The sequence below is a fragment of the Sprattus sprattus genome (genome assembly GCF_963457725.1).
Source record: "Sprattus sprattus genome assembly, chromosome: 4".
Classification (NCBI taxonomy): Eukaryota; Metazoa; Chordata; class Actinopteri; order Clupeiformes; family Clupeidae; genus Sprattus; species Sprattus sprattus.
In genome coordinates, this window is record NC_137923.1 from 10335089 (window position 1) to 10348096 (window position 13008).

Below are 13008 nucleotides of genomic sequence, written 5' to 3' on the forward strand. Positions count from 1 at the left end.
AGGTGCAGCTCAACAACTTCCATGATGAGCTGGAGCTGGAACGGGGGAGGCAGCCGTTGCATGGAGATGCAGCGCGAGCGGCGCCAATAGTTATACCACCACCACCAGCAGCACACCCCGGCGTGCTACCAGTAGCACCACCAGCAGCCCCACCACCTCCAGAACTATCGCCAGCAGCCTGGCACAGGTCAGCAGTGCCGAAGTTATTGGAAGGTGATGACGTGGAGCAGTACCTGACGACCTTTGAAAGGCTGGCTACAGCCTACAGGTGGCCTCCAGCTGACTGGGCCATTTTCCTGGTGCCCTACCTGACGGGAAAAGCCCGGGCGGCGTATGTAGCCATGGATCCAAACGTGATGATGGATTATGTCAAGGTGAAGGAGGCAATTTTGGCAAAATATGAAATAAATAATGAAGTCTACCGGCAGAGGTTTCGAGACCCACACTGCCCAACGGGAGAGACCCCAAGGGAGTTCTACAACCGACTAAAAGACTTGTTTACAAAATGGATTAAGCCGATGGAGAGAACAGTGGAAGAGGTAGGGGAGCTGCTCATATTGGAGCAGTTTCTTAGCTCATTGTCCCCGGAGGTGCGAGTGTGGGTTAAGGAGCACAACCCCCTCACAGGACACGGAGCCGCGGAGCTTGTGGAGTCTTTCCTGGCTGCCCGACATGGACGAAAAGACTTCCGCTCACCAAGCTCCAGCCGACCGGTGATGAGGGGTAAGTCTGAGAGTTATGGGAGTGGAGTGGTTCCTAGCGAGCAGAATAGGGGGCCAAGCACTAGATATTACCCCCCTCAACAGTACACAGCACGACACTCACCCACACCCAGACCCACATTTACACCGACAACCCGAACCCCCATGAGCGGAGGCAGTAATGGGTGTCACTACTGTGGTAATCCAGGGCATCTAATTAGAGACTGCCCTGTTAAGAAAGCCAAGGCTGCAGGATTGTGTGTTATCCCTAGACTGTTTAAGGAACCTTATTATGCTGGTAAAGTGCAGGTGATGGATGTCACTGTTAATGGCAGGCCAGCCAGGGCTCTGCTAGACACAGGCAGCACTCAGACGCTGGTGCGCCCCTAACTGGTGGATCAGCCGGAATCGCTGACAGGGGGACGCCTCAGGGTGTGCTGTGTGAACGGGGATGAGCATGAGTACCGGATAGCCGAGATATGTCTGCAGGTTAGGGAGCACACATATAAGCTTAAAGCGGGCATAGTCAAGGGGTTGAGTCATCCAGTTGTGTTAGGCCAGGATGTGTTGATTCTGTCAGAACTGGTGCAGTCTACTCTGCCAATGAGTATGGTTGCTACCAGGTCTCAGACTAAGAAGGCCTTAGTTGAGGAGACAGAAGCACAGAAATGGTTGGAGTTAATGCCATTCAGGCAAGAAGAGATAAGTTCCCCAGAGAAGACCAAAGAGCGAAAGAGTCGTGTGCAGCGCAGAAGGGAAAAGATGTTTGGTACTGTGCGAGGGTTGAGTAGCACAGATCAGGAAGTTATGTCTTGTGATGGTGAGGACGTTTGGGATATACCCACCGACCTAAAAGAGCTACAGGGAAAGGATGAGTCGCTTAGCGAGCTCTTCAGCAAGGCTACTGAGGTTGATGGGGTGAGCACAGGTCAGCCAAAGGCTCTCTCTGGGGAGTTTTACTTTGTGCAAGATGGCCTGCTGTATCATCAGCCTGAGGGTGGCAGCACTGAGCAGTTAGTGATCCCCTGTAGTCTCAGACCAAAGCTCCTCCGCTTGGCACATGACATTCCTTGGGCTGGGCATTTGGGTAATGTTAAAACCCTGCAGAGGTTGGCCAGTAGATTTTATTGGCCAGGCATGTATACTGATGTCCACAAACACGGTAGAACATGTCCCAAGTGTCAGATCTCAAGCAAACACAAGGTCAAGCCGTTCCCACTACAGCCACTCCCAGTCATAGAGGTGCCGTTCTCTAGAATAGCGATGGACATTGTTGGGCCTTTAGAGCGCACACAGTCAGGACACCAGTACATTCTTGTAATTTGTGATTACGCCACACGCTACCCCGAAGCTTTCCCCTTACGGAAGGTAACTGCCAGAACCATTGCCCCTGCCATCCTACAATTATTCTCCAGGGTAGGGATTCCCAAGGAGATATTAACGGATCAGGGAACAGCATTCCTCTCCAACACACTGAAGCAGGTATATAGGCTGTTAGGGATAAGGGGAATTAGGACCACTCCCTACCACCCTCAGACTGATGGCCTGGTGGAGCGGTACAACCAGACCCTGAAAGGCATGCTGCGGAAGTTTGTGGCTGCCAATGGCAAGGACTGGGACCGTTGGCTACCCTACCTGATGTTTGCCTATCGAGAGGTTCCCCAAGCCTCAACAGGGTTCTCGCCTTTTGAACTCCTGTATGGCAGACAGGTGCGGGGGCCTCTGGATCTTCTCAGGGATGCCTGGGAGTCACCAAAGTCCACCACCACCAACATCCTCACCTACGTCATCGCCATGAGGGAGAAGATGGAGGAGATGACCAGCCTGGTCGGGGAGAATCTTCAGCGTGCCCAGGAGACCCAGACAGGCTGGTACGACAAGAAAGCGAGGCAGCGGACTTTCCAGCCCGGCCAAAGAGTTCTCTTGCTCCTGCCTACGGAGGAGAACAAGCTACTGGCCAAGTGGCAGGGACCATTCTGCATAAGCAGGAAGCTGGGGCCCACCACCTACGAGCTGGAAATGCCGGAAAGACGAAAGCAGAAGCAAGTGTTCCACATAAACCTGCTGAAAGAGTGGCATGACAGAGAAGTGCCACCCAGTCAACAGTTGCTGGTGCAAGCGGTGAGGGAGGAGGAAGACAGTCCGGAGCAGTTCTTCCCAACTGAACGTCCAGCTGGGGAGCTGGATTTTTCACACCTCACCTCACAACAGCAGCAAGAGTTACGGGCCATCATCCCCGATGGCCTGTTCAGTGAGCAGCCCGGGAACACGTCCCTGGCAAAGCACCATATCCGCATGAAGGACTCCACCCCGGTTCGACAGCGGATGTACCGGGTGCCGGAGCGAATGTTGCCTGCCCTCCAGGAGGAGCTGCAGGTAATGAAAAGGCTGGGTGTGATTGAGCGGTCAGAGAGCGCCTGGAGCAGCCCGATTGTCCTGGTTCCGAAGAAGGACGGCAGCATGCGCTTCTGCATCGACTTCCGGAAGGTAAACGCTCAGTCACACTTTGACGCCTACCCGATGCCCAGACTGGAGGACCTCATTGAGCGCCTAGGAAGGGCTCATTTTATCACCACGTTGGATTTAAGCAAAGGCTACTGGCAAGTTCCTCTTGCTAGGGAGGCCAGACCCTACACAGCCTTCAGAACACCCCAGGGCCTGTTCCATTTTAAGATGATGCCCTTTGGCCTGCAGGGGGCGCCAGCCACGTTCCAGCGGCTAATGGACCGTGTGCTGGAGGGGACTGGCGCCTTCGCAGGCGCATATCTAGATGACATTGTTGTCTACAGTGCCACATGGGCGGAGCACATGCAGCATCTGTCTGAGGTGTTCAGGCGACTTCATCAGGCACAGCTGACTGTGCAGCCCAAGAAGTGCGCTTTTGCCCAGCAGGAGGTGCGCTATCTGGGCCACATTGTTGGCCGTGGGGTGATTCGGCCTCAGAAAGAAAAGATGGAGGCTGTCCAAAACTGCCCGCAGCCCCAGACCAAAAAGGATATCCGGTCCTTTTTGGGGCTTGCAGGGTGGTACAGGCGCTTTGTGCCAAACTTTTCCACAAGGGCGGCGCCTCTCACTGACCTGACCAGAAAGGCTGGGTCTCCAAAGGTCCAGTGGGAGAAGCAACATGAGCAAGCCTTCAAAGACTTGAAGGGGGCTCTTTGCAGTGACCCTGTACTGCAGAGCCCTGATTTTGAAAAGCCTTGGACGGTGCAGACTGATGCCTCTGGAGTTGGTCTGGGGGCAGTACTACTCCAGGGGGAGGGAGAGCAGCAGCGGCCGGTGGCGTACATCAGCCGCAAGCTGTTTTCCCGGGAAACGAGGTACTCAGCCGTGGAGCTGGAGTGTCTGGCGGTGAAGTGGGCCTTGGACACTTTCCGCTACTACCTATTGGGTAGAGACTTTGTGCTAGAGACAGACCACAGAGCCTTGAAGTGGCTGGGGACAATGAAGGACACTAATGCCCGTATAACCCGATGGTTTTTGGCTATGCAGCCTTACAGGTTTACCGTGCAGTATAGGGCCGGAAAACAGAACCTGGTGGCTGATTTCCTGTCTCGCCACCCCAGTGTCGAGCCTCCTGAGGTGGAAGGAAATGTGAAAAGGCAGCCCCTCCTTTTCCCTAACGCACCTGACACCACCCGCGACATTTAAACTGAACGCTACTTCTCTGCCACACGGAAACACGCACACACGCATCCATACACAATCCGGTTACTTTGGAATGTTGCACGGTGCCGGCAACCGTGTATCCATTCCAACACAGCACGATCATATTTCACAAATCGCTCTGTTACTCACCCAGTTACCATGCACCATCATAGCGATCAGCTTGGTACCAGTTGTATCCGCTCCATAACTCATTTCACGCTGTTAATCCATACATTGTCGCACCACACAAACAAGCATTGACATCACACACACTTCCTGGTCCCGCAAACTTTCCGTCCCCCAAGAAACCTGAGCTCTGGACAATTGCATGATTAAATGCTGAGATAATTGTGTAATTGGGATGGGGGAAAGGGAATGATTTGTGCAGGGGTAATGTCATTGTGTATCATGTTTACTTGTATGTAAACGGACTGTTTAGTACCCTATTGTAGATGGTATGTTCCAATGAAGATAATTGGAAGGCTTTATTTAAGCTCAGGATTTTCTCACTTCTGGGTGGGAGTCTGGAGAGCAGGTAGACTGAAAAGCAAGTAGAAGTGATTTTGATTGTGAAGGAGAATTGTGCATTAGTAATTGGTTTTTGTTTGTTAGTTTGTTTGTTTGTCTGTTTAGAGTGTGTTTGCTGGCGTTTTGTCACTGCACTGTTTTGTCATCATTGTTTTTGCACTGTAAATAAATTCTCACTTAAGTTCACTGGATATCACCTTGTTTTGCCGTGTTCTTCACACCCTCACCCAAGACCTCTGGAAGTCCTAGGGCCACCATCCTGGTGTGGGAGTTAGCGCGAGGCGCAATCTTTTCACAACAAGCTAACTTGAACCAAGGAACCAACTTTGGCGTTTTCATCAAGGAATTAGCCAAGAACAGCATTGTCTTTCATCAGTTTGAGAATGACTAAACTGTAGTTAATTGGCACTGTTGAGTTAGTCTTTTATATGCAACATTTAACATTGTGAGCCAAGTCCTGTTTACAGCAATTGGCACAGGTGGATAATGTGCAGGATGGTCCAATCTAATTTGCACATACGGTATGGGCTGCGATAAAGTTTTTTCAAAAGGGTGGCATCAACTGAGGACATGCTTTAAAGGGCTGGCCTCATGCAGGTGGTCTCTTTAAGTTCACATTTTAAAATTGATAATGCAGTCAAAAATCATGTTATCCTGTAGACCTTTATTCAAAAGTCAGTCCCTCATTGTGCAATGTGGCAACCATCAGAACTGTGTGGTTCATTAGTGACATTGCCAGTGCATTTCAAGCCTGAATATCTAAGCAACATATATTGTATTATGCTATATGAGTCATTATATGTATCGTACTATAGGATAGTTGGCAATACCCAGCCCTACTAACTACTAACATATTAATAATAGTAACAGCTGCCACTGAAGTGTCAATTATTGGAACGCAGCCAAGGCTCACCTGGCCTCCCACAGACAGGCGTAGGCCAAGCTTAGGAAACCGCGGCCAAAGCTGGTGTGAAATCCAAACTGTGAGTACATGACAAATCATCAACAGCAGAGTGCAAAATGCTCACCACACAGGCCTCTCGTGATTTCTCAAATACTATATTGCCTAGAGAAACTTAAGGAGCAACCATGGAACCCACATCTGATTTCAGTCATCACACTGCTGGAAGAGATGAAAAACACAGAACACGGCAAACGGGCCATAACACTAGGAGAAAAACATACTCTCCGGGAGTGTAATCCAGCGCAGACTTAAAGAGGGAGAACATGGGTATACACACTAATTAGCTGTACACCCCCCTCATGACTTGTTGTTTGCTGGTGTTATCTCCTTAATGAAATAATTGGGAAATACACCAGAGGGAGTTATGACATGAACAGAAGTAAATGAACCTCCTTTAACATCACATAGCCAGGTGTTGATTAGGTAACATACTAAAAAATAAATCAAGACACTAATGTGACATGCTTGCAACAGGGAATAGTGATGCATGTTCGAGCACTTATGTGCAAAATGAGATTTTAACAAAATGGGTATCAAAAGCTGGAGCCCCAGACCCAGATATGCTGTCTCTTCAAGATTAGTCAGTTAGCCCTTGCGTTGCTGGTTTGACTCCAAAGGTTTGAAGTCTCTGTTGTTGAAGGGTTTTTTATTTTAATTTTAGTACAGTAAGCAGCTTCACCCCCTTAATCCATCTCAATAGACCTTATGTTTTAGCTAGGGATTTTGCAAATATCTTACTATTTTACTGTAAAAACCGTTACAGTTTCACAGGCAAACGTTTTTTCTACATCTTATGTAGGTGTTGTTTTTCATTGTTAATGCATAGCCCTTCTGCCAGCAGTCAGTGAAATAGTAAAACTCTACCAGCATCTAGCAGCCTGCAGCTGAAGCCATTGGCAGATATACAGTGGTGGGCAGGAATACCTGTTGCACCGAGTAATGGCCTTTTACTAGGAAGAGCATCTGTATTCCCTGAATGTTCTAAAATAAAGGACGATTGCATTACCTATCATCTTTGGCTGGCACAGCTAGTGACCTAAAAATAGAGGAAGCTGTTTCATCCCATAGGGCAAAAGCATAAGTAACAGAGTTTCATGTCTACAACAATTCCGACATCAAATACATCCTTAACAGTACAATGCTGTATCATGAAAAGCATACACTTGAAATAGCTCTAGGATTTATGCACCAAAGACTAATTAAGTAAATGTAATGATTCAGTTATTTACTGATTTCAGCTTATGTGACCTCATTAAAAACATTGTTATCATCACTGGTGCTCTACATAGGAATAAACATGTAAGAATAAGGTACACATCTTTAATCTCTTACAGTCTACACCTCCTGTGTCCTATTGATATCACACAGTGCGGGCACATGATGGCAGCACTCCGATCCTATCCGATTCTCTCCATGGGGTCTCCATGGGGGGTTAACTGCTCTATCTCAAAGCACATGGAAGTGACAAAACTAGGTCAGTTCAAATCAAATGCGCAATGTTTACATCTGCTATCGTTGATTATACAGTAAATACGTTGTGAAATGAAACAAAACCATTGATTATACAGTAAATACGTTGTGAAATGAAACAAAAACACACCACAGTTAAAGTTGTATTAGTATTGATTGATTCACATCGATATGAATGGATTACATGACTAACAACGGGTGGAAAAGTAATATGAAAATATTTGTTCACTGAATTAGCGCGTTCTGTCCCAAACAGTTGCGTTCCAGTTTCTAAGTTTCAGTTTCGCTTTCAGTATTTCAACGTGAATGAGAGGGAGCACAAGAACTGAGCGTCTAGCAGCGTTTATCATATCATATACATTATATATGATGCGTCTGTGGGCACGATCTCAAGCACGTGCAAAAGCTGTTGTTGTCCAATTTGAATCAGATACGGAGGACACATGCGCGCCCAGTCCAATTACCAGCGGAATCGAATCGTGTGTCCAGGGGTTTACATCGGAGTCCAGTCGGACTCAAGTCGGACACAATGAATCTAGTTCTGGGGAGACACATGTGTCCAATATCCAATTTAAATCGGACTGAAATCGGAAATTGGACACATGTGTCCACACTGTACAGTAGAATATGTTTAAAGGCATAATGCTCTAAAGGTGACATTTCATGGCAACATGATAGCTATAATGTAAGACTAGCTAGACCCAGGGTCGCATTGCATGAAGACATTATAAAGTTTAAAGTCATTAGCAGGTTTGTTTGAGAATAAGCAAGTTCAGTTTAACTCTTGGCTGGTTAATGACATGGACAGTCGCATTTAGTTTTGCAGGAGGGGCAGAAAAGTGGACACCAGGCACATACTGTACATAGTGACTGCTATGAGACCATCATAATCTTAGCAGCTCATCCACCCTCACCCCTTTCCCTTACCCTACTACGAGTTTGTACTCCTGATGGTGTCCCCCCGCCAACCCACCCACCATAGCAAGCCATAGTCTAACAAGACTGGTGTGCAGACAATCAGGCAGTGCATTGTTCACTGAAATATGCATGTGAAATCTTGAAATCTCAAGGTGCATCTTGAGGTGTACGTGGTTGTCCTTGTCATTGACTTGTGTCCTAGACCTAACCCATTGTGAGTATGGGGAGGGGGGGGGGGATTGTTTCAAGGAACTTTACCGAGCCCAGGGCCTGAACCCCCTTAGAGCAAGCACAATGGTGATGGGCAAGAAAGAAGAATGTCTGCCACTGTTATTCAATTTCTGTGCAAATATGCAAAGAAAAGTTACCTTGGCTGCCCTTGCATTTATAGTTGAAATGATTGGAATTTGTAGGGACATTTTAATGGCAGCTTCAAGGCCACAGAATAGAGATATTGAAGTTACCTTGACAATGAGCATACCCTCCCTACAACTCCCTACTATTTTGTATGCTTGGTAAGTCCTAACTGATTTGGGCCAGAACCAGACTGTGGTGTCACTGGGGCTTAACCTGACTGTACTATTGAGTATGATCAATTTCTAACCGTCTAATATGGAATTGGGTCATACTTATCAAAAAGGTAAAGTTTATAATACACCAAAGAAAGCTTTTGTTTCTTTGTGTGTGTGTGTGTGTGTGTGTGTGTGTGTGTGTGTGTGTGTGTGTGTGTGTGTGTGTGTGTGTGTGTGCATGTACAAGATGTCAAATAGCCCTAAACTGAAATGCCCACCTCTGAACACACAGTAGTCAAGTAGAAGTTTATGACACACTTTCCATATCAAACTCCATGCCAAGTGGACGGTCTTTGAAATGAGGTTGAGTGGACAGTATCAGGTCACTTCTGCACCATGCTCTCACGAGCCGACAAATATAGACACCAGAAGATCTTCAAGGAAGGCACATCCCACAAGTGGAGCCCCCTCCTGTGCCTCTTGACATTTGAAAAAGCCACATAGGTTCACTCTGCATGAACTCCTTTCCTATTTTTGATGCTTGATCAAGAGAAAACTTAATCCATTTGTTTGATGTCCTTTTTCTTGACAAGTGCACCAATGAGTTGGCTGTTGTTGAAGTGGCCAAATTCAACCAGGACATGAGGCCAAATGAGCCAACACCTGTGCACATGGACCAAAGGGTGACCTTTCATGCCACTCCACAGACAGATATGTGTTAGCACTGTTCTCTAGAATCTAATGCTGCCTTAAAAAGCAAGAAAGATATTCAGCCTTCTGCATTGTTAAATTTACTACCATTATGAAACCTTGAATATTCTACTTGTCAAATATAAACAGTAAGAATTTAGCACTTTATAAGGAGAATTGAACTAAAATATTGCACAATTCAGTCTCTGAGTGAGGTTTCAGCTCCTAATGACCCGCCCATAAGTAAATGAGGGCTATTTATATGATAAGGGTATGGTAATTCCGCCATCGCTTTTGGGTCATGACGCGGCAAGAAAACCTGTGGGGGGCAGATAGCCACAAAGACATTCCAGGGCCATTACCTGTTGGCCATTATCTTTGACAGATTGGCCATAAGCAGTCACAGGTCTGTTAACACCCACCTCATCAATATTCTTTGTGTAGGGACACTGGTTTTGGTTTGGGAGAAGAAAAGGTAACTCTGAAACCATGAATATATTTAGTAGTGAAACCACACTCACTTTCTGAATGCTAAAATTAGCTATGTATAGTTAACACCTATGTTCAAAAGTCTTGGTCGGAAATTTTTACAATGTGTTTTTGTACAGTAAGTCTAAGCACCTCTGAAAGTAGGTTTTTGTAAGGGTATGTTTACATTTGATTTAAATCAAAAAGATTTAACCACATTTATTTTACTCTCATGTTATTGTTGAAGTCTTCTTAAATAAAATAATATATGCCACTTTTGCGATGTTTTTAGTTAGGTGAAATATACAAAAACATTGACGCATGTCAGACTACCTTAAAGAGTCTAACAGGCCTTGGTCTCCCACGTGTTAAATTGTAAGAGCAGTACCTAACCAGTAGAAGCAGTACCTAACCACTGAGAAAAGCATAATAGATTATAAGAGCAGTACCTTACCAGTGAGAAATTCATATTAGAATTGTGTCCATTTAGTGAATGGCATCATCATCTAGAGTCAGCATTGTCCTGTGAATAATAGAATAAAAAGGGTACACCCGATGTCTCTGTGCTGACGTATTTTGTATAGACCAGCGCTCAACACCTTTGTTGCTTCAAAGATTGCCCTCTTGCCCTCTGTTTTCATAAACAAAATGGTTGGAAGATGTCCTCGAAACCTCTTTGTGTTGGAGAAAGAGAGAGAGGATACAAAAAAAATCAATGATGACAGAGGAACTCATTTAGTTAATCAACACAGCTGCATGCTTCTCCAATGCTGCACAGAATGACTTCATTGTCTGACAAAGGGAGCATTTGGATCTCACTCTAGAAGGGGTCCCTCTGGGAGATAGGAACACCTTCTAACCAATCAGACGTTTAATTAGCTCCTTTCCCCTCTGAGAGAAGACAATGCAGGAGGCCATCAGTTAGATTTTCTAGGCATGCCTTATCTCAGGACCTATGGACCTGAGGGAGGGAGCAGCGGCCTCAACATTGAATCCAGATATTACAAAAACCCAGGTCACTGTTACTGTAACTGACCGGTTGTTGTCTTTTTAATTAGTGATGGCCAGGTGAGATTCTCTTGGTAAGCGTATTGACAGAAATGAAAGATGTAGCTGCACAGAGAGGCATATGTTAGCATGAAGAGTGAGTGAATGCAGACAGGTGATGTAATGCCCCAAGGGGGAAGCTGACAAAAGAGGGCAGAATTTTCATCACACAAATAATCCAGTCCAAGGTTTTTTCCTTCACTGGAGGCTGTGTGGCTGCTGATTTGACCATGGAGGAGAGCAGATTTAAATGCAACACGGGGGGATAAAAAAAACATTACTCATCTGAAAATAAAATTGCTTCCTTCAGAGCTTTATTGAACTACAACCCATTTCAGATATCCCCGGACTCTGGCAGCTTTTCGGTGACATTACACACACTCACACACACACACACACACACACACACAAACACACACATACATACACATTTACACAAATTAACACACACACACAAACAGGGAGGCAGAGCATGCCCTGTGCATAGGACAGCAGGTGCACTAAGGGGCACCAAAATATATATATAAAAAATATACATTTTACAAAGGTTACATTTAATGTTAAAAGCCTAGTCTTTTAGGGAAAAAGCTAACGCTATCTAGCATTTAAGTTAGTCCGTTTGCAAGCCCACACATCAGTCTTGGTTAGTGACACACCCTGACAATTTCACAGTTTAAATTGTTGTAGGCTGAATATCTGTGCATAGTGAGGGGCGTGGCAGCGGCAGTTACAAACATGGAGTACGGGACTGTAAAATGTTTGGGAACCACTGCTTTACGCCACTGATAGGGCCCGTCATAATAGCCTGCACCTGGGCCAATCGTAACTACGTTACGCCACTGGTGCAAACGTTCTTTTCTAGTTTGATATTCACATCACTTCAACTATGTCCCAATCAAACACAGCATGACAAACATAGCCTAAACCAAATATCTTAAAGTGTCAATACATCATTAATTAATACACAGTCATACTGCAGCAGGGTGGAGACATTTCTTTTTATTTGAATATTTAAAAAACAGACACAGAGCAAAAACATGTTATTTTTTATTTCAAGTGAATAAAGTAGAGAATATATATAACCTGTAAGATACAGGTCTCATATATGTATTTGCCTTTGTTGTTGTTTTTTTGCATTCACATTTGTGTGATTTGTTTTTGAGTTATTGGTTTATATTGATTAGGCGAAGAGCTCCATATTTTTATTAAAAAAATATGATAACTCTTATAATGTTTAATGCTGGAGGAGGCAAACTTCGCTTTGGGCACCCAACTGGCAAGCAGGGACCCTTCTCACAAATATGTACTAAGGCACAAACACTACATTCACACATAAATAAAAGACAAATGCACAGATGCACATATACACAGACATACATAGCCATATATTTCAAGACACACACACACACACACATACACTCACTCACTCGCTCTCACACACACACACACACACACACACGCACACACACACACTCACACTCACACACAGCACAAAGATGCCACAATCTACAGAAACAGTCAACGTCGGTGAGTAAAACAGAGCACTGTCCCTCTTCTGTTCCATAAACATCCTTAATAGAGTACAGTATATAGACATAGAGAAGCTTATACATAGAACATATTAGAACACAAGCTAGAATAAAAAGGGAAAACACATAGACATAGAACACATTAGAACCCAAGCTAGAATAGAAAGGAAAAACACACTGTATACAAGTCTGTAGTCTATCCTAGATCTGCGTCCAAATGAAGCTTCACAGACTTCATACACAGATCCTTTTATCAAACACATTCAGATTACTTAGCACACATTTCAACAAGCAGGGCATGCACTGTGCTATGCGGTATGTGTCATCAAACAGGTTCATCCAAAATATACAGGTACTTTACATAGAAAGGTGGTTTTGCTGCAGATTTCTACAAAAAATGTCGATCAGTTGCATATGTCATTATGTGTATTCAGGTTGTTCTTCTTTTATTTTTTAGAGATTATACAAATTAATATTGTCAGCCCAGACGCAGCAGTTTCACCGATCTGGCCATAATTACTTTTTCATACATT